The sequence below is a fragment of the Carassius auratus genome, unplaced genomic scaffold, assembly GCF_003368295.1.
Source record: "Carassius auratus strain Wakin unplaced genomic scaffold, ASM336829v1 scaf_tig00216597, whole genome shotgun sequence".
Lineage (NCBI taxonomy): Eukaryota > Metazoa > Chordata > Actinopteri > Cypriniformes > Cyprinidae > Carassius > Carassius auratus.
In genome coordinates this window covers 699,311-722,816 of record NW_020528654.1, presented here as the reverse complement: position 1 = coordinate 722,816, position 23,506 = coordinate 699,311, and the positions used below count along the sequence as shown (strand labels likewise).

At 39.9% G+C, this 23,506-nt stretch overlaps 1 protein-coding gene across 18 annotated transcripts in view; it reads right to left on the bottom strand.

Annotated features, from left to right (window-relative positions):
- LOC113098631 (collagen alpha-1(XXV) chain-like) overlaps window positions 1–23,506 on the bottom strand; it is a 564,810-nt gene that overhangs the window by 11,920 nt on the left and 529,384 nt on the right. The window lies entirely within an intron of this gene.

Sequence of the window (23,506 nt, the reverse complement as noted above, 5' to 3'; positions counted from 1 at the left end):
AAAACATTACCGTCAGCTGCAAAAGGGCGCTCTATGTTGTCAGTGTAGGTTACAGGAGCACTGAGAAGCATAGAGCGCCCTCTCATGGCTGTAGACAGTAATGTTTTGTCTTGGTTCATTTCTCTCGGTTCATGTCAAATTAATTTAGATAAATAAGTCGCACCGGACTATAAGTCACAGGACCAGCCAAACTATAAAAAAAAGTGCGACTTATAGTCCAGAAAATACAACAATTCTTCTTTAGAATCGTTGAGAGAATCGTGCATTTTGTAATTTTCAGTTGAATAAAATACAGTTTTCCCCTATATATTTCATCATTGAGTATTTCTTCAAAAAAGTCAAAAAAATCTTTTCTCGTCTAATTCTTGTGAACCCAGTCTCCTGTCTCGGGATAAGTGTTTTGTCACATCCCTAACAGATATCTTACCAGAAAATGACTTTTGTAGTGTTTGAAGTCATCTTCTAGACTATTACTTGAGTAAAAGTCTCAAAGAATGTGATATTTATTGTACTTAAGTACGAAAAGTATTTTTTTTTTATCTGATACGTACTTAAAGTAAAAGTACAAGTAAATGCAAAATGGAAAAAGAAGCAAATAGATATGCAGTGCCCTCCATGAGTATTGGAACAGCAAACAAAATTTTTAAAAGCTGTGAAAATGAACCCTAAAATACATGTCTGCAAAATGTTGAACAACCTCCAGAAAGCTGGGATGATGCTCTGTCAATCTACAGTCCGGAGGAAAATTAGACACAGAATTACAGAAGCTACACAGCAAGATGCAAACCTCTGATCAGCACCAAAAATAGAAAGGCAAGATTGTACACAAATGTGAGCCAGAGTTTTGGAACTGAGTTGATGGACTGATGAGACCAAGATAAATCTTTATCTAAGTGATTGGAAAGCAAAAGTGTGGAGAAAAAATGGAACTGCAAATGATCCTAAGCATGCAACCTAATCTGTAAAGCTTGGTTGGAGGTGGTTTCATGGCATGGGCATGCATGGCTGTCTCTAGATCAGAACCACTTAATTTTAATGATGACTTAATATATGATGGCAGTAGCAGAATGAATTTGGAAGGGTACAACATCATCTTTGTAATGCTGCTTAAAGGAAAATAACAATAAAAAGGTTTTGTTTAGTTTCAACAATACAGTATAATATGTTTATCTTTGTAACTGTAGTGACACGATACTGCGCACGTCAAGAATCAGGAAGTTGATCGCTATGCGATAGTCAGTCGCAGCAACCTGCAATCTCTCTCAGTCACCTCTTTCTCCAGCGATCGCATTTTTCTTTTCCCTTTGCTAAAGCAACGTCTGTGAGTATTTCTTATCATGCAATATTGGGATAATGTCTATTTTTATTGAAAGATTATTTGTTTTAAATTAACTTTAGTTGAGTGTATTTGGTATCAACTGTAGGCAACTGTAATTTGTTCACAATAGCGTGAAACAACTGGCCCATATAATCAGCCTCTTAGGTCAACATCAGGTCAATGAATGGGCTCTCCATGGGAGAGATCCTTTCAAGTCATCAAAAGGTTACACTATCGTTGTCTCTCCATGGGGTGTTATTGTATTGTTTGTAGCACATTTGTTAACAGGTAGGCTATAAAGATCACAGACAGTACTTTGGGTTAAGACTGTTTGAAGGATGACATGCTAACGAAGAAATGCTACACTGCTACCTTTAATAAATTCTTCTCCCCACTTTGGTCAAGCTTACTTATTTTATGTATTAGAGTAATCTAGTACATTGGCAAGCCACCCAAACTACTGCTCAGTCAAATACAGCAAAATTGAACAATTTGGCGAGAGCCAGCCAGGAGAGACAGACAAGAATAGAACTCACCAATTGCAACAAGAAGTGAACAAAAGAGTTTTGGAGATTCTACAGTTTTTGTGTTGAAGATCAACAGACCGCATCTGTGGACATAAGTTATTTGAATCAACTTGATCCTGTCTCAAAGATTCTAATTTGGTGAGTGAAACTATCAGCTATCTAAAAAATCTTAAAGAACACTTTTTCATAAGTAAGCAGTTCATTTGATGTATGTAGTGTAACCATAATAACCCGTGTAGCACTGTTTAAGAAATATTTGGCTTAGGCCTTTCTCTTGAGTCTGTAGGAACCTTTTAAATGATTTAGTTAATTCTCCTGAGACTGTAGGAGCTATAGAAAAAAGTGTTTATAGCATGGTCCAGTCATCTTGAGTCTATAAGAATCATTCAAGAAAGAGGTTTAGTCCGTTCTCATGAGACTGTAGGAGCCATAGATGTGTAATTATAGGCTTAATCCTGTTCTCTGGAGTCTGTAGGAATTGTTTAAGAAGCAATTTAGTTTGTTCATCAAGAGACTGTAGAAGCAGAGGCTTGGTCCTTTCTCTTTATGTCTGTAGGAATTGTTTAAGAAACAATTTAGTCCGTTCATAAAGAGATTGTAGAAGCAGAGGCTTGGTCCGGTTTCTTTTTGTCTGTATGAATTGTGTGAAAGAAACAATTTAGTCCAGTAATCAAGAGACTGTAGAAGCAAGGGCTTGGTACTTTCTCTTAGCATCTGTAAGAATTGTTTAAGAAACAGTTTAGTCCGTTCATCAAGAGATTGTAGAAGCAGAAGCTTAGTCCTTTCTCTTTATTTCTGTAGGAATTGTTTAGGAAACAATTTAGTCTGTTCATAAAAAGATTGTAGAAGCAGAGGCTTGGTCCGTTCTCTTTTTGTTTGTAGGAATTGTGTAAAAAAACAATTTAGTCCATTTCTCCAGAGACTGTAGGAGTCATAGATAGAGTTGGGACTGATGTTGCATGCAAGAATTGGGAATTCTTGACTGGGTGCTAATTCAGTAGCCACTAATGTAGATTGAAATTAATGTTCAAACCGAGTTAGATGATGATGGCATAAAACCATGAAACTGTAAGTTTGTTTGCCTTCCATAAAAATACAGAAAAAAAATATAATGTAAATTGTCTAAGGGACAAATTTGAAAAAGAAATTCAGCCTTCTGAGCTAGAACTCAATTCAGACATTAAACAAGGAAAGTTAGCCTGAATGTAAATGTTTTGATTTAAATGGAAGATTGAAAACCAAGCTGAGCTTTTAAACTAATGATTTGTCTGTGTAACTGAAAATGGTCAGTCTAACAGACTGCTGTGAATTTAAATCTGAATAAGTACCTCAGTTCTAACACAGACTCGTCTTGAGTGGAAAATGAATCATTCATGTAGCTGTCACTGAAAAGGTTGAATTTTCTTTTAAGTATTTCAGTCACTTATTTTTGTTAAAAGGTATTTAGTTCACAAATGGTGTGTAATGTTTTATGAATGTTTATTTGTAAATTGTATTTAAAGGGGGGGTGAAATGCTCGTTTTCACTCAATATCCTGTTAATCTTGAGTACCTATAGAGTAGTACTGCATCCTTCATAACTCCAAAAAGTATTTAGTTTTATTATATTCATAAGCGAAAGATAGTCTGTACCGATTTTTCCCGGAAAAACACGAGCGCCTGGAGGCGTGACGTGTGGGCGGAGCTAAAGAATCACGAGCGCCAGTAGGCTTTTGCGTTGAAAGCGTTTGGAAGCTGTGACAGCTGTGAAGGCTGAAACTGAACGAGAGCAGCAGCAGCAACGACTCGCTCGAACCCGGGTCTCCGATGGGAGGCGGACGCACTAACAAGGAGGCAGAGATATTTGAAGCAGTTTTACTCACCGCCTGTGGTTCCAACACACGATCGTGACCCTTTTTCGTTGGGATTGCATCATCCTTAAGAAATAAACGATACGCAAATCCGTCGTCAAACTGGGCTTTGTTTGTAAAACAAGCATTTTAGAAATGCAGGGAACAAACACAAACACTTACACAACTCCGTTGATGCTCTGTAAAAATAAACTCCATCCACTGGTCCCTTAATGCTGTTTTTTCTTTGGTAATCTGTGCAGGGTTGTCTTGCCCTGGCAACCAAAAACACACTCCTTTTGTGACATTTCGCGATGCTCCCGCTCTGATCAGGGAATGCCTGTTGTGCTCTCAGTGCTCCGCTCTACGGGAGCGCGCGCTCTTCCGGCAGACTTGTCCTCAGGACCCATATAAGGAAATTCCGCTCCATCTAACGTCACACAGAGCCATACTCGAAAAAAACTTGTGACAAACCGGAAGGAGTATTTTTGGAACAGAAATACTCCTTCAAACGTACAACTTAATTTTTGAAACTTTGTCCATGTTTAGCATGGGAATCCAACTCTTTAACAGTGTAAAAAACTCAGTATGCATGAAATAGCATTTCACCCCCCCTTTAAGTATTCTAAATACTGGGTAATAGTGACATTTACTGGTGAAATGTGTAACATTATTTGAATTTGTCACATGATCTAGTTAGCCGTGTGAGTATCAGATCCACAAAATAAATGTGCACATGCTGAGAGCTGTCTAATTGTACGATTGGTAGAAAGAATGTCTACATAAATGTTTTCTAATGTCTCCTGGATTTTTTATTAGAAGGCGCACACGGTATGTTGTTTATACCTTGGATTTTATCTGTTACTTTGCAAGGTTAATGTATTGTGTGTATTGATATTGGTTCAGTAAGAAACAGATTTTGTTAAGCTGTGGTAAAAACAGAAACACACTCATAGGTTATGTATCTGAATGTAATTTTATTTGTTTCAGTTTTTCACGGTGTCGTGATGTAAAGATGTCAAGATGTTGATATCCAAAGGGGTGACACGATGTTCAAGTGATGTCGAAATATAATCAAGATGGCGATGAAGATGACACTTGTACTCTTTGAAAAAAAGACATTAAATGTTAAGACATCAGTTGAAGCGTGATTCTTTTAATCAAAAGATAACCTTCAGGAGCCGTTAGAGTGAAAAACATATTTACACCCCTGGAAGAGAGAGAGAGAGAAAAAAAAAACGTTTTCAGACCCCTGAAAGAGTGCAAGAATTCATTTTGGAGAATGGAAAATCATAGCAAGCACTACAGGTGAAGAGTATTTAGTCGACCTCGGTGGAAATTGTAGCCATTGGTGGAAAAGAATATACGTCGCCATTCAATGAGGCAACGCGATTTTGTCACATTGAAACTCGTTATAGTCTTTCGCATGACTGAATTTCTTGCCGGCAAGAAGATATTGCTGCAGTGACGACAGAGTTTTGGACAATTTGGTTGGCAATAAGAGTTGCTACCTTGGATTCACAGGTTAGACTGTATATTTTCACCTTGAAATCTATTTTTTTGTTTTTGATTGCTTTTACATTTATGCTAGTTAGAATTGTATACAAATGGTTTAAAAAAATATTTGCATTTGATAATTTGCTGAGTTGGTAAAATTGTGTAACTTGTTTTATAACTGACTTTATGCAATTTCCAATTGTTTTATTACAGCTTGCTATCAGTGTTTAAAGCTGAAAATAGTGTAGTTTAAAGTAAGTTACCAACATGGAACAAAATAGATCAGACAGTATTTTAGACCAAGTGATTCAAGCTCTTGAAGATGAAAAGGCACAATTAGTGGGGAAATTAGAAACTGAAACTGATGTCTCAGACAGACAAAGTTATGAGAAACGCTTAGCTGAAATTAATGCAGATCTGGAAGTTAATAAAGCAAGATTCCAGGAATCATCCGTACAAGATGAGCAAGAAGCTAGGCGATCAGAAAGAGAAAGGCGTCCAACAGAAAAAATGCTTGAGTTGAGACATGATGAGTTAGCAAAAAGAGAACGGAAGTTTGTTTTCACATACTTAAACTTTAAAGCTGAAGCTCAGTTTATCAGATCTAAACTGAAAGAAGAGTGCTCTAAAACTGAGATAGATGATATGATGGTGACTGGAGGAAAACGTGAATCAGAGCTAAAACAAATATATGAGCGTATTCGTGTGATGAACGTCCCATCTCAAGATACAAGAAGGAGAATGGATAGCTGCACTTCAGTTACTAGTGAAATAATTGCATTACTGAAAAAACGTTATGCAGAAGTTGGCACTAAAGAGTTTGATGCTAAGGCTGCAAAAGAAACACTCCTCCAGTTAATTCAAAGAGATGACGCCAAGTCAATTTATGGGTCAAGTGTGTCGAGAACCGAAAGAGATGGTCTGCAAGGAAGTCATGTGTCAGTAAAAAGAGCGGAAGCAGCGGCATGCTTAGCTGCAAAACGTGCTGAACTGAAGAGAGAAAAGGAAATCTCAGCTCAAAGAAAAGAGGAGCTAGTCCAACAAGATAGGTTCAAAATGTTGGAGGAGCAAAGGGATCTTGAAGCTATGGGAGCTGAATACATTGTGTATGCAGAAGAAGAATCAAGATTGAATGCTGAAATAGGAGATACTAAAGAAAGAATCATTCTGCCTCCATGTCAGCATCCTCTGCAACATAATAACCCTTCGGGCAACAAGGTTTTTCAAGAAACTTTGGCTCAAACATGCTCTGAAAATGAGCTAGAGAAGAAAGTAGATAAGGTCCTATTAGTGAAAGCGCTGAAAGAATCCCTGACAATGACCAAACTTCCAGCTCCAGAGCCATTTACGTTTACAGGGGACCCACTCCAGTTCACTGAATGGCGCACTTGCTTTAAAGCTTTGATTGAAATAAACTGTACAACTCCAGCTCATAGACTGTTCTATCTGAAAAGGTACATAAGTGGAGATGCGCTTAGTGTACTAGAGGGAACATTTTATAGGAGTGATGAGGATGCATACACGCAAGCTTGGGATACCCTGAATAAGTGGAATGGACACCCCTTTGTAGTTCAAAGAGCATTTAGGGCAAAGCTGAGTAACTGGCCAAAAAATGGACCTAAAGAATCACTGAAATTAAGGGAGTTTAGTGATTTCTTTGTCTCCTGCAAAAATGCAATGCCTCATGTACATGGTTTGGGTGTTTTGGATGATTGAGAAATTGAAAATCTGCAGAAATTGCTGCAGAAACTTCCTGACTGGGTAACAACTCACTGGAATAGGTATGTCACTAAAGCACTAGATGAAGAGAAGTCATACCCCAGATTCACTGAGTTTTCAGACTTTGTGGCAGAGGAGGCACGTATCACATGTAATCCTGTTTCTTCTCTACATGCTTTAAAACATGCAGATGAAAAGCCAGGGAAGGAGCAGAAACGTTTCAAAGCCAGTGCTCTGGTGCAAAATGTCGAACCCTTTGAAAAGAGCTTGAGCACACTCGAAAGAGGGGAAGGCTCAAACCCAGCCTTTCTGCTTCTCAGGATAAGAAACAAATAGAATGTGTCTGTTGTCAGCAAAATCACTTTATATACAAATGTGAAAGGTTTGCAGCAATGCCTCTTGAAGAGAAGAAAAGGTTTGTCATCAACAACAAGATGTGCTTTGGTTGTCTCAGAGTAGGTCATATCTCCCAAAATTTTAGAAAGCGAGCTACTTGCAGCATCTGCAGGCAGAGTCACCCCTCTCCACTTCATGAAGAAAGTTTTCAAGGAGGAAAGCTAGAAGCTTCACCTGATGTAAGGGCTTCCACTAGTTTATGCAGTGTGGGGATGGACAACTGTGATCGCACTTCAATGATTGTTCCAGTATGGGTCTCTCATGCAGCAAATGACAGCCCAGAAATTTTAGCCTATGCATTATTGGACACGTAGAGCAGTTAAACTTTTATCAATCAGGACATCTGTGACAGACTGCACGTAAACGCAGAACCTGTGAAATTAAAACTGTCCACAATGACCGATAAAGCTTTGATAGAGAATTGTCAGAGAGTAGTAGGGCTAAGTGTAAGGGGTTACAGTTTGCAAGATTATATCGAGTTACCACCTGTATACACACGAGAATAAATTCCCTTAGATCAAGATAGCATTCCTACTTGCAAAAAAGCTCAGAGATGGATCCACTTGCACAGTGTCGCAGACAAGATGCCAGATTTATTGGATTGTCCTGTGGGGCTTCTAATTGGATATGATTGTCCAAGGGGCTCTGAAGCCAACCCAAGTGATTTCAGGGAAGGATTATGAACCATATAGTCTAGATGGAAATAGGGGTCCACGCTTGCACCAAAAATCTAAATATGATATAAAGTGGCATAACTTTTGATGTAAACATCTCACAGAGACAAATGGACACATTTTTCAATACAATTCTGACCCCAGAAATTGTTATTTGTTGTGTTTTATAACATCTTGACCATCTGTGGTCAAAAAGAGCAAAAAACTTTCATTTGATAGCATTTTTATTATACTTAACAGCCTAAAATAGGGTTTATTTTAACCTTTTACTTCACCTATCCTGAACCTGAAGATATTTAAAATAGTTTTACTTTTGAAGTTAACAAAACAAAGCAAATTAACTTAAATAAATTAATAAAATAATTATTTTAATAATAAAATAAATGAAAAAAACTACAGAAAAAATCCAAAAATGTCCAAAAAGTTGACTGAGCATAAACTGCAAGTTTTTGAATTTTGGGGCTTTGCAGTTGGTGGTCATCAGTTGGTACACTAATCTCTTTTTTGGAAAAAATTTCAGTAAGTATTTGAAACTCTAAATAAGATATAACTTTGTAGTCATAACTTAAATACCATATCTACACCGTATATGAGATATGAGACTCTGTAAAGTTGTCAGTTCACCATACCACATGAGGGATATTTGTGAACAGGTTCCATTGAAATTAGAGGACTTGTCTTTGGATACAATTGGTTATCACCAATACTGCTATATTAGATTTACTGGGAAAATACACTCACCTAAAGGATTATTAGAAACACCATACTAATACTGTGTTTGACCCCCTTTCGTGTTCAAAACTGCCTTAATTATATGTGGCATTGATTCAACAAGGTGCTGAAAGCATTCTTTAGAGATGTTGGCCCATATTGATAGGATAGCATCTTGCATTTGATGGAGATTTGTGGGATGCACATCCAGGGCATGAAGCTCCCATTCCACCACATCCCAAAGATTGGGTTGAGATCTGGTGACTGTGGGGGCCATTTTAGTACAGTGAACTCATTGTCATGTTCAAGAAACCAATTTGAAATGATTCAAGCTTTGTGACATGGCGCATTATCCTGCTGGAAGTAGCCATGGAGGATGTTCTCATTCTGTTTATGCCAAATTCTGACTCTACAATCTGAATGTCTCAACAGAAATCGAGACTCATCAGACCAGGCAACATTTTTCCAGTCTTCAACTGTCCAGTTTTGGTGAGCTCATGTAAATGGTAGCCTCTTTTTCCTATTTGTAGTGGAGATGAGTGGTACCTAGTGGGGTCTTCTGCTGTTGTAGCCCATCTGCCTCAAGGTTGTGCGTATTGTGTCTTCACAAATGCTTTGCTGCATACCTCGGTTGTAACGAGTTGTTATTTCAGTCAAAGTTGCTCTTCTATCAGCTTGAATCAGTCGGCCCATTCTCCTCTGACCTCTAGCATCAACAAGGCATTTTCACCCACAGGACTGCCGCATACTGGATGTTTTTCCCTTTTCACACCAGTTTTTGTAAACCCTAGAAAAGGTTGTGCGTGAAAATCCCAGTAACTGAGCAGATTGTGAAATACTCAGACTGGCCCGTCTTGCACCAACAACCATGCCACGCTCAAAATTGCTTAATCACCTTTCTTTCCCATTCTGACATTCAGTTTGGAGTTCAGGAGATTGTTTTGACCAGGACCACACCCCTAAATGCATTGAAGCAACTGCCATGTGATTGGTTGATTAGATAATTGCATTAATGAGAAATTGAACAGGTGTTCCTAATAATTCTTTAGGTGAGTGTAGATTGTTTACAAGTGTCAAAGGCTTCTACATCTGGTGAATCATTATCATTGAAAAGGGACTCTTTGCGCCATGTCACACGCCTGTATTCTGGCCTTTTCAGAGACCTGGCTCGGGGAAAGGGACGCTGATGGTGATTTAGTTATAGACGGGTTTGGGAACCCGTTTCGCACTGACAGAACGTCCACGACTACCGGGAAATCATGCGGAGGTGGAGTATGCGTGTACATAAATGAACGCTGGTGTAAAAATGTTATAGTGAGAGAGAGACTTTGCACCAAGGATGTGGATCTGCTTTCTTTGTCCATGCGCCCTATGTATTTGCCACGAGAATTCCCGCAGATTTTCGTTACTGTCGTTTACGTTCATCCAAAGGCGAATGAAGAAAATGCCTCAGAGCTCATCTCTCAGTCTGTGCATAAACTTCAGTCTTTATCTCCTGATGCTCCTAACCTGGTTTTAGGAGATTTTAATCATTGCTCATTGGACAAATCTCTCAGGAGCTTTTATCAGTACGTTTCCTGCACCACTAGGAAAAACAGGATTTTGGACAAGTGTTATGGGTCCATCAAAAATGCATATAAATCAATTTCATCCCCCCCTCTTGGCTCAGCTGACCATAACTGTGTGTACTTGGTTCCATCCTATCGGACATGTCTTCAGAGGGGGAAGGTGACAACTAGAAACATCAAAGTGTGGTCGGAAAAGGCCACTCTCACCCTCCAGGGCTGTCTGGAGAGCACAGACTGGGAGGTGTTCACTGAATCCTCTAGAGACATTCACGAACTCACTGATGTGGTCAGTTCATGGGTAACTTACTGTGAGGACATTGTTGTTCCTGTAAAGACTGTCAGAACCTACCCAAATAGTAAACCTTGGGCAAGTAGACAACTTAAAGTCCTACTTAATAAAAAGAAACAGGCTTTTAAACCGGGAGATTATACTGAGCTAATGTCTGTTCATAAGGAAATTAAAAGGGAAATCAGGAGAGCTAAATTATCTTATAAAAGAAAATTAGAAGACATGCTTAGCAACAATAATATGGGTTCAGCATGGGACAGTATCAGGTCTATGGTCGGTTTGACTGACAATGTAAAGAAAAGGGTCTCATTAGATGGGTTCACCTCTGATCTGGTCCTGGCACAAGAGCTAAACAAATTTTACTCCAGATTCGATGTGCATTTTTTCAATAATGAAATAATGACGCTGAGAAATACATCACTGGAATCAAAACAATGTTTTTCCCCTTTTTTTGATGAATATTCTGTTGTTAAAACTTTTAAACACTGTAAAATAAGAACAAGTGCTGGTCCAGATAATATCAGTAGTCGATTACTCTCACGTACAGGACCAAGAGAGGTGTTCAGGATGCCACCATAACTCTGTTGAATTACATCTGTAAGCACTTAGACAGTCCAAACAACCATGTCAGATTGATGTTTGTTGATTTTTCATCTGCCTTCAACACTATTCAGCCTCATCTACTAATTCAGAGACTAAGGGATAACTTTGGTCTAGAAGGTAGTATTGTTGGCTGGATCTTGGACTTTCTTACAGGCAGAACGCAAATAGTCAGAGTAAATGGCAAATTTTCTGATCTATCTGTAACATCTACTGGTTCACCACAAGGGTGCGTTCTTTCTCCTTTGCTGTACATATTGTACACAAATGACTGTTGTAGTAGTTTTGAAAACTGTCATATATTGAAGTTTGTGGATGACACAGTCATAGTGAGCCTGTTGAATAGCACTGAAACTTTGCATGGTCCTGTGATTGATTACTTTTTAAAATGGTGTCAGGAATATTTTTTATCCTTAAACGTTTTAAAGACAAAAGATATGTGCATTGATTTTAGACGTGCTCAGCCTTCCCCTGACACTATAGTGATTGATGGTCAGACAGTTGAATCGGTAGAGTCTTATAAGTACTTAGGCACTTTCCTCGATAACAAGCTGACATTTAAGAAAAATACTGACTCGATCCATAAGAAAAGCCAGCAGCGTCTTTTTTGTCTTAGAAAACTATCTGAAATTCCAGGTTGACTCTACTTTGATGATTTTGTTTTATCATTTTTTTTTATTGAGTCTATTATTACGTTCTCCTTTGTTTGTTGGTTTCAATCCTTAAGGGTAAAAGAGAGGAACTTACTAAACAAGGTTGTTAGCGTCAGTAGTAAAATTATAGGGCTTCCACAAGAAACTTTACAGGATCTTTACGAAAAACAGCTGTTTAAGAAAGCAAACTCTATCTTGACTGACTTCTCTCATCCTTTATATCTACAGTTTCAGTTTTTACCATCAGGTTCATTGCTCAGACTCCCATTTGCCAAAACAAAGAGATTTAAACACTCCTTTGTTCCGTCTGCTGTCTCTCTTCTAAATGCTAGGAGGGTAAGGTAGCTTACACATTATTTTTTATTTGATCAGAATGTGCATTACATTTATTTTATTTTTTATTATACTATGTGTATTTGTGTTTGTAAGTTTGTGTGCTCCTATGCTTTAAAACTAATTGCCCCACTGGGGGACAAATAAAGGTATTGAATGATGTCAAATCATGGTCAGTTCAATCTGAAGGAGCTCCAGGAAGGTGTTCCTTCTTGTTTCCCAATCAGTGCATTTTCTGTGACAAAGCAAACTCCAAGTTCAAGGGCAAGACGTTGAAGTTGGAAACACAAGGAACCAGGCTGGAAAGTTATTGAACCTAGGGCACAGGAATTAAAGAAAGAGGCTCTTTATCGCAAGGTGCAGGGCAAGGACCTATTTGTAATGGAAGCTAAGTATCATCCATCATGCAGAAACAACTTCACCACAGAGTACCAAACCCATGAGTGCGGAAGGGAGAGAGTAGAAAAGACAGCAGACAACACTGACAGCCTGCAGGCCCAGAGGATAGCAGCACATAACAAGTCATATTGTGTGGTAAAGGATTACATTCTTAGGAATGTGACTGAATGCAAAGAGGTTGTCCAGCTAAGATCCATGTGCAACTTGTACATGAAGACACTGGAAAATCAGGGTTTTCCTAATCCTGAATATCGCAGTGAGAAATTGGCAAGACTGTTACAGGGAGACAAAGACATCTCTCATGAACTCACATTCTCCAAGGTGAAGTTGCTTTAGTAAATATCAAAATCAAATACCTGTATCAAAAAGAGTTCAGCATTGACAATGTAGGACCTTGAAAGCAGTAAATTAACTTATAACTCACCTATTTGCTTCGATACAGGTGTCGAAGTGTAGCACATAGGAGGATGTGCCTTGGGAGTTTCCACTTGCTGTTAGTTGCTGGTCGACACACATCTTGTCTAATTGAATAGAGCAGCCTCTGTGTCTTCTCGCACTCTTCGCCATCAAGTGTCCCAGTCACTAATGAGCTCGGAAATTGTACAAGATGCTCTGGAAGAAGCACGTCCATCTTCACAGCACAGCTCCTGTGCTGTCGGGGGCCATGGTAGCTCCTTTGGCTCTTTGAATGCCTTTATAATGTGAGAATGGAGGGTGAGTGCTGCTTCTTGAAGTTGGTCAGCTGTTCCAAGTTTGTATGCACATCCAACTGCTTCATCTACAGTAATGCTGAGCTGTATATGAGGTTTGACTTAATACACTTATGTTGTTGCACCTTGGAGAATGTGAGTTCATGTCTTTGTCTCCCTGTAACTGTCTTGCCAATTTCTCACTGCAGTATTCAGGATTAGGAAAACCTTGATTTTGTCTTCATGTACAAGTTGCACATGGATCTAGCTGGACAACCTCTTTGCATTCAGTCACATTCCTAAGAAAGTAATCCTTTACCACACAATATGACTTGTTATGTGCTGCTATCTTCTGGGGCTGCAGGCTGTCAGTGTTGTCTGCTGCCTTTTCTACTCTCTCCCTTCCACGCTCATGGGTTTGGTTCTCTGTGGTGAAGTTGTTTCTGCATGATGGATGATACTTAGCTTCCATTGCAAATAGGTCCTTGCCCTGCACCTTGCGATAAAGAGCCTCTTTCTTTAATTCCTGTGCCCTAGGTTCAATAACTTTCCAGCCTGGTTCCTTGTGTTTTCAACTCTGAAACTTTGTAAGCTCTTCAGTCTTGCCCTTGAACTTGGAGTTTGCTTTGTCAAAGAAAATGCACTGATTGGGAAACAAGAAGGAACACCTTCAGATTGAACTGACCATGATTTGACATGGCGCAAAGAGTCCCTTTTCAATGATAATGATTCACCAGATGTAGAAGCCTTTAACACTTGTAAACGATTTATTTTCCCTGTAAAGCTTTTATAGCAGTATTGGTGATAGCCAACTGTATCCAAAGACAAGTCTTCTAATTTCAATGGAATCTGTTCACAAATATCCCTCATGTGGTATGGTAAACTGACGTCTTTAAAGAGTCTCATATCTCATATCCCCCCAACCAACTAAGCTACAAACACTGCTAGTCAAGAATACAGATTCGATTTCCGAAAGCCTGTGATTATAGTAAAAACTGTTGAAAAATCACTTTAAGTTATGACTACAAAGGTATATCTTATTTATAGTTTCAAATACTAATGAATTTTTTCCAAAAGAGAGAGCAGTGTACCAACCGATGACCACCAACAGCAAAGCCCCAAAATTCAAAAACTTGCAGTTTATGCCCAGTCAACTTTTTGGACCTTTTTGGATTTTTTCTGTAGTTTTTTATTTATTTTATTATTTTTTTTATTATTATTATTTAAGTTAATTTGCTTTGTTTTGTTAACTTCAAAAGTAAAACTATTTTAAATATCTTCAGGTTCAGGATAGGTGAAGTAAAAGGTTCAAATAAACCCTATTTTAGGCTGTTAAGTATAATAAAAACGCTGTCAAATTAACTTTTTTTGCTATTTTTGACCACAGATGGTCAAGATGTTATAAAACACGACAAATAACAATTTCTGGGGTCAGAATAGTATTGAAAAATTTGTCCATTTGTCTCTGTGAGTTGTTTACATCAAAAGTTATGCCACTTTATATCATATTTAGATTTTTCAGGTTTGGTGCAAAGGGTTAAAAATAAAGCATTTTGGACATTATTTCAGCTTGGTACCCAATTTAATCTTAAAATAGACACTTGAATGATAAAGAAATACTATGTTGTGGAAAAAGAAAAATCACCCTATGCGCTTGAGAAAATGAAAAAATAGTTGATCCTCTACACATCTTTGGCCATTTTTTGCTATTTTTGTCCAGAAATAAGGTCAATATGTTTTCACATGTCAAAAATAACCATTCCATTAAATTCCTGGGTTCAGAATTGTATGGGAAAATGTGTTCATTTGTCTCTGTATGTTGTTTACTTCTAATGTTATGCCACTTTCTATATCACGCTTTGATTTTTCAGGTTCCGGTTGGGTGCAGCAAAGGGTTAAAAAAGAACCCTTTGGGACATTATTTCACCTGGCAGATTATGAAAATAGACACTTTAAGGATTTTAAAAAAATCAGGTGGCATAAAAAAAGCCGGGGGGTGCGCGTGGACCCCTTTTTCCATCTAGACTAATACGCAGTCAAGACAGACTTAGGCTGGAGTATAGTGGGATCCATAACTTCCAATACTTGCTCTAGAAACGTAGCAGTTCTGTCATCGCATTTCTGTGAAGGAACTCCCAGCTATCACACCTGCCTTTATAATCAGGACATTAGAAACAGACTTTCGGGACACAGACTCAAAAGAAAAGACAATATCTCAGGAGGACATTCAGTTTCTCCAACAGCTGGATGAAAGTGTTCAACACAACAGAGAAGGACATTTTGAAATTCCCTTACCTTTCAGAGAGCGTCCTCAATTACCAAACAATAAACAGCTTGCTACGGTTCTTTTGAAACATTTGAAAAGATAACTAGAGAGAAGTCCAAAATACAAAGAGGATTACATAAGATTTATGGACAGTGTCTTTAGAGATGGTGATGCTGAAGAAGCAGCTGCCACAACAAAAGAAGGTAACGCATGGTACATTCTGCACCATGGGGTTTACCATCCCAGGAAGCCAGAAAAAATAAGAGTGGTATTTGACTGCTCAGCCAAATTTGAAGGTACATCTCTAAATGACCACTTACTCACAAGTCCAGACTTAACGAATGCTCTGACTGAGGTGTTGTGCAGATTTTGTGAGCATCAGATTGCGATTGTTTGTGATGTGAAGAAGAAGTTCCACCGCTTTCATGTCAGTCCAGAAGATCGTGATTTTCTAAGATTCCTATGCTGGGATGAAGGGAACACTGAAAATGAACCCAAGGAATACCGTATGCGAGTGCATATTTTTGGAGCAGCATGCTCTCCAGGTTGTGCGAACTATGGCATGAAATATCCTGCCAGCAAATAAGAAAAGGATTACCCACTGGCAGCGAGCTTCATTCGAAAAAATGTCCACGTGGATGATGGACTTGTCAGTGTTGATTCCAATGAGAAGGCCAACAAGTTAGTTAATGAAGCACAATAAGTCTTGGCAAAAGGAAAACTGCGTTTGCACAAGTTTGTGCCAATAGCAGAGAAGTCTTGAGTTTAATTCCAGAGAGCGAACGTGCAAGTGCAGTGAAGGATGTAGATCTGAACTACAATGAACTTCCAATGCAGAGTGTTCTGGGAGTAAAGTGGAACATAGAAACTGATGCATTCTCTTTTAAAGTTGATCGTACTGAAAGACCAGCCACTCGTAGAGGAATTTTGTCAATGGTTGCGAGTGTGTACGACCCATTAGGTTTTCTTGCTCCCTATATCTTGACTGGGAAAAGAGTTCTCCAAGAGATGTGCAAACGAGGGGTGGGATGGGATAAACCACTTTCCTCTGATCTGAAGCCAATGTGGGACGCATGGTTCAGTGACTTGGAGGATCTCCAAAAGTTTCAAATACCAAGATGCTTCATTCCTGAAAATATGGGTAAAATACAGAAAATAGAGCTGCATCATTTTTCAGATGACAGCAGTGAGGGTTATGAGCAGTGTTCATACATCACGACTGATGAACAAGTGCATTGCGCATTGGTCATGGGCAAGGCCAGAGTAGCCCCTACGAAGGTTATCAGCATACCACGCCTTGAGCTGACCGCAGCCACAGTTTCAGTTGCAGTAAGTCATGTTCTTAGAGAAGAGCTTGATCTGAAAGTAAATGAGGAGTTTTTCTGGACTGATTCCCAGGTAGTGCTAGGGTATATCAAGAATGAAGCCCGACACTTTCATGTCTTTGTAGTTAATCGTGTCCAGAAGATAAGAGACTCTACAGATCCAAGACAATGGTTCTACGTGGAAACAAGTCAAAATCCTGCAGACTGGGCGTCTAGGGGTCTCAAGGTGGCAGACCTAATAGTCTGAAATTGGTTGATAGGTCCTAAGTTCTTATGGGAACGAGAGATTATAACTCATGAAAATTCCCCAAAGCTTCTGGTAGGTGGCCCTGAGGTAAAGGTTCTGAAAACAGAGGCCTGTGTAAGAGACAGCTTTCTTGAAAGACTGTCAAGATTCTTGGATTGGAATACAGCACTCAATGCTATTGCTAGGATCAAAAGGCTGGTGAACAAAGATAGGTCAGGGTTTATTAGTGTAGAAGAGAGAGTAAAAGCAGCTCTTGTACTCAACAAAGGCAGCACAAAGAGAAGCCTTCGAAGAAGAACTGAAATGGCTTAGTCAAAACCATGCTAAGCTGTCAAAAAATAACAGGTTATACTAACTTGATCCTATCCTATCCGGGTTGGAGGACGTTTAAGAAAGTCTAACGCAGCATTGGAGTTGAAACATCCAGTAATTCTTCCTAATGAAGGCATCGTCACACACCTAATACTTGACCATTGTCACAAGAAAACTCAACATCAAGGTCAAGGTCAAACCTTAAATGAGCTTAGAGCCAGTGGATATTGGGTAATTGGTGCAAGTAATGTAATGGCCAATTACATCAGAAATTGTGTTACTTGCAGAAAGCTGCGTAGACCAGTTGAAGAACAACGTATGGCTGACCTTCCAGCTGACAGAGTGGACCCCTTTTCTGGGGGCGAAAAATGAGCTGGAGAAAGGTTTTAAGGATTTAGACCAAGAAAGGATCTCTACCTATCTTGCAAACAAACAATGTGACTTTCTCATGAATGTTCCTGAAGCAAGCCACATGGGAGGCGTGTGGGAATGGCAAATTAGGACAGTTAGGAGTGTAATGAATGCTGTTATGGCACAAGCTAAAGGAAGACTGGATGACACCTCGTTAAGAACATTTTTCTATGAGGCAATGTCAATTGTAAATAGTCGTCCGCTTACCACTGCACAATAAATGACCCAAAGAGTGTTGAGCCTTTGACGCCTAATCATCTGCTCACGATGAAGACCTCAGTGCCTCTTCCTCCTCCAGGCAAATTTGACTGTGAAGATCTGTACTCTAGTAAAATGTGGAGGAGAGTACAGTATCTGTCAGAACAGTTTTGGAGCAGATGGCGCAAAGAATATCTAGCTAACGTAAGCCTCAGACAACAGTGGCATAAACCTAGAAGAAAAGTTCACATTGGAGATGTAATTGCCAAAGAGGACAATGTTCCCAGAAATGAATGGAGGCTAGCTAGAGTTGTTGAGACAAGCGCAGACAATGATGGTCTAGTGCGAAAAGTTAAACTTCAAATGGGTCAAAATAAATTGGGAAGGAAAGGTGAATGCTTGACAAAGACATCTTTCCTTGAGCGTCCAGTTCAAAAATTGGTGTAAATAGTTGAGAACAATTCCTAAACAATAACTGAATGATACAAAATAGATATCACAACATCTAATTCAGAGTTGGTCAAGAAGAATCAAGTATAATTAAAATAATACTTATTATAAAAGTTTTAAAAGGTCTTCTCAAGTTAAGTGACGGGTTATAGGAAAAATTACCAGATTTATTTAATTCTGATCAGAACTTAAATCTTTGTAATTGTCACAGGTCGGAGCGGACCACAGATGTCGTGAGTCTCGCCCCTCCCTAGTTTCCACCTCGAGGAGGTCCCAAGAACACCTCAATGACCAGGCACACGAGATAGAGTGAGTATAATTAAAACAAACTTTATTTAAATTATTTTAAAAGGTGTGAAGGGAAGGGAAAAGGGAATCTAAAATCCACTCATGGGGCCAGAGAGTAGAGGTCCGAGTCACTTCTGACTCTGTCACGGGGACTCTCAGGTAAGCCTGTAGGTAATTTGTGTCCTTTCCTTTACGTGACTCAACAGTGTTTTTCTCAGTAGTGCCTTTGTGTTTCTCCTGCAGGAGAACCGTCGGTGGGGCCCTTCCAGTCCCTGCACGCAGAGTAAAGAAGGTAAGTAATTCTGATGAATTGGGTGGGGTGCGTACCTGACGCCGTTCGCCACGAGATTCTGGGTCCGCGGTTGGAAACGCCTAAAAGGTCCACAGGTAAGTATGCAGGTGAATATATTGGGGTCTTGGCCTTCTGTGTATAGGTAAGTATGCAAGAAAGATACACAATCCTTAACTTCGATTTTCGTCCAGGTAAACCCTACAGATGGAGTTTGCAGGTGAGTATGCAAGGGCGATACACTGGTATTTCACTCGGGGCATACAGGTAAGTATGCAGAAGGACAACTGGGTCTTTACTTTGGACGTACAGGTGAGTATACAAGGGCAACTAGAGCTTGACTCTGGGCATACAAGTAAGTATACAAGGACAATACGCTGGCTCTTAGCTTTGGGCGTACAGATGAGTATACAAAGGCAATATGTTGGCTCTTAGCTGTGGGCGTACAGAAGGGCATACAAAGGGCGACTGGAGTTTGACTTTGGGCATACAGGTAAGTATACAAGGGCAATACGCTGGTTCTTAGCTTGAGGCGTACAGATGGGCATACAGGGGCAACTGGAGCTTTGCTCTGGGCATGCAGGTGGGTATACAATGACAATACTGAATGGATACAACTCACAGACCCTCGAAGAGGTGGAAGTCAGGCTTTAGCCCTTTTCAGCTCGGGAGTCTAGAGAAGGTGTATATGTCACGACAACTGTGGTCTTCTTCACCGGGGCAGACTTCCCAGACCAACACTCAACACGGTCACCTCCAACCGTGGAAACACTCCCACGATGACTCAGAGCCTCAAGCTCAGACCTGTAGGACTGGTAACAGACAGACAGAGTTCCTTCACAAATTTACTTAGCTTCAGTGAATATATGGAGAAAGACACACCACCTCTCGAATTTGACCAAGAGTGGATAGAAGTACAGATTGAAGTTGCTACACGTTGGGCCTTCCACGGCCTCAGCTGGTGCCACCACGCTGGGTGACTTCAGGTAGGTTTGTGCCACCGGGTATGTACCTCAGGAATGACTCGAACGCTTCCCTCTCCTCTCTTCCAGACAACGGACCAGAGATCTAGACAGGGGCGAACCTCTGAAAGCACTCCACAAACAGGTATTCATACACAAGGGCTACACAGCTGGATGTTCATATAGCAGCCAACACTTCTCTCAGTCGTCGTCCCCCACAATATGAACACTGTTCCTTACTTGTTATTGTCGACACGTCACCACTCGGCGGAGTAGGGGTCCAAAGCCACGAGCGGGCATGTATATAAAAGACGGTCGCCTCACAACACCGGTGCACGTTCTTCTCCACAGGGTTTTCTTTCCCAGCCTAGAGGGTGATTACTGACATGACACAGCATGACACTGCAGACTTCAAGTGTACACACAGCAAAGAAAGGACTCACCCACTGCACTCCACACACTCACAGTGAATTAGGGTCAAAACCACATAGGACCGGGGATTAGTTCCTGGACGTTGGGTGCACCGATGCAGCAGACGGCCAGAGGAAACGTCACAGCCATGACAAGGCACCAGACTCCTTTTTCGCTGGTTCCGGCTCACCCACCAATCCTATTACGGAGGGGCCACTCACACTGGTCACAACTCACAAGTAGGGCTGTAGTACTCGAGTCCGGTCTTGGACTCGAGTCCAGACTCAAGACATTTTTCTGTCGTCTCAGACTTGTCTCGGACTTGTTGAATTTGCACTCGGACTTGTCTTGGACTTGGCCATTGGACTCGCCAAGTCTTCTAGTTGGTCTCGACCGAGTCCAGCAAAAAAATAAAATAAAAAATTTCTCCTTCAAAACAAAACCACATTTGCATGATGTCGCGACTGAAAACGTGTGGAAAACGCTAGGAGCCCCGCTCTCCTTATTTCCAAAGCACTCTGTGGCCTGCGCTTGCGCTCCAGTGGCGTCTGCTGTTGCTGGGCAACCATGACCCGCTCTTAAATTGATGACGCAGAAGTTTCAACAAAGAATAAATGGAATTCCAGCACTTAAAATCACTTGCAGTAGCTCTGCTAATAGATTCATTTAAAAAATGGCTATCCTTGTACAACTATGATCATCTGTTTCTCCATCTTGCCTTGGCTTTCAGTATTGTTCCGGGAAAGGATGTGCATGACCAGTGGTGCACTTACTGCGACCTGAAAAGTTTAGATGTTTCTAATTTAATTTTCTACCTGTTAGATTGTGTTTTATTTACGTCTACACCTAGATAGCCTTTTTTTATCAATAAACGCGTTTTAATGTATAGAATTATGCAACAATTACATATGTAAATTTTAAAAACTTTATATATGACATTACATATTTACATTTTCATGTAACAGCCAGTATTTGTATCTGTAACAATCACAAAATTGTTCCTATCTGCATTCGGAAACAACATCGTACAGTTACTTGATAAGACTGTTATGACTTTTTATATATTTTTTCGTAGTTATCACTGAACAAGTATGTCGTGTTAAACTGAAATAATTATTAATTTCTAAAATAATATTTATCATGCAAGCAGAGATATGTCATGACAAACGTATAGTGATCATTTGAACACGACTGAATCTATTCAATGCACACATTCTCATTACGCAGAACACTTTGAGCGAGTCTTAATGTTAATGAACTTCACTAAACAGATTTGTGTGTTCCGCGCAAACCAGCAAAAGGTAAATATGCAAACATGTAGGACAAGTAGACAATGTATCCGTATCGAAGCTGAATATTAGCCTACTCTTGAGAGAGAACTGATTTGGTTTTTGAGAGACTGAGACGCGCAGCGCGGCTGTTTAATTGGCGAGCGCGCTGTGCTTATTCCATTCATTCGTATCATGGTAGCCTAAGCTTTCAATATTTGCCTTTTAAATATATACAAATAATATAACGTGTAGCTATGATGTATTATTATAGGTAAAATTACTCTTGCAACGCTCTGATTTCTGAGAGATGCGCAGAGAGGCGACAACAATGCGGTGTTTGATTTGCACTCTTTTCACTCATAAAGTTTACATTCATTCACTTCTGGCGCTGATGCCCTGGCTCACCTGTTATCTAGCAAACACCAGACTGTGTCAGCTTCAGCCGAGTATTCAGGCAGAATTATTCCTTGTGCGTTATTCGTTTTTAAGCCATTATCCTTGCCATTCCGAATAAGGTATTCGGCTTCAGGCACAACCCTAATTATTACATTACATATTTTATTTTTACATGCAACATAGATAAGGTCATATAGTAACAGCTCCACGCAATATTGTAATTCTAAAATTCACGTCGTACTTGCAAAAACTTTGTATGCATTATGGTTAATGCATGCTGGAGTAGTCGATTGTTTCCGACAGAGCTCGACTAGTCTATGCAAACACTAGCACTGTATGACAAAAATTTCGCTGTATTTATGTGCGCATGCCCAGTAGAGCCAAATGTATCCATTCTAGCCTTGCTGCGCGCATTTGTCATATCCCGAGCTTTGCGTGTGTCTGTGCACTGTGCCAATTAGGCATAGTCATATACATTTTTGACCACAGATATAATGTCAACAAAAAATAAAGTACATAAAAATTATTTGACCTTACAGTTCCAAACTTTGTTTGTTTATCCAAGTTTAGCTCCCAGGGTCGGACTGGGAGTAAAACCAGTACTCATTAGCAAGGCCCCAAAGGAAGAGAGGGCCCTTGAAAAGTATGAATCTGAAATATATATTTTTTTCCTGGATATTTTCATGGGTGGGGGCCATGGGGGCCAATCAGGACTGCCTATGCATAGGGCCCAGGATCTTGTTTAACGCCCCTGTTAGCTTTAACCCTAATTATACACACTTGAACCTAATCAAGCTCTTACTAGACACACTAATCTTCCAGGTGTTTTAAGGCCAGTTGGAGCTAAACTTTTCAGGACATTGGCCATCCAGGATGTAGTTTGGAGACCCCTGTCCTACAGAGTTGTTACTTTGCACATGCTTTTGATCATTACAAATAATAATGTAAAATAATTTTCTTAGAATAGGAGATATGCTTTCTCTCGCATCACAAACATTATCAGTAGTTTAGTATGTGGTCTTGAAGAGGACCCTTTTTTCTTTCATTTGGACTCGGTCTTGGACTTGGACTCGAAACTTTTGGACTTGGACTTGACTTGGACTCGAACCTCTTTGGACTTGGTCTTGACTCGGTCTCGACTAGTCCTGGACTTGGACTTGACTTGGACTCGACAAAGCCGGACTTGACTACAGCTCTACTCACAAGAGGTATATGGATATTCCACACTTGCAAAATAATTGTTGACTCGATGAATATTTCAGTGTACTCACACTTTCATTAACACTGGATCTTTCCACTTCTCTTCCAGATAACCTACATCCGACACAACTGGCAGCACGATCTCCTTCCTGCAATCCTAGGAGATCTTCAATGTGTGTTAACTTCACATCACACAATGCATTTGAACACAATGCTCCAATAAAGATATTCGTATACTCAGCCCTGTGTGTGTATATCTCTTTGCCCAAGCTCCACAGT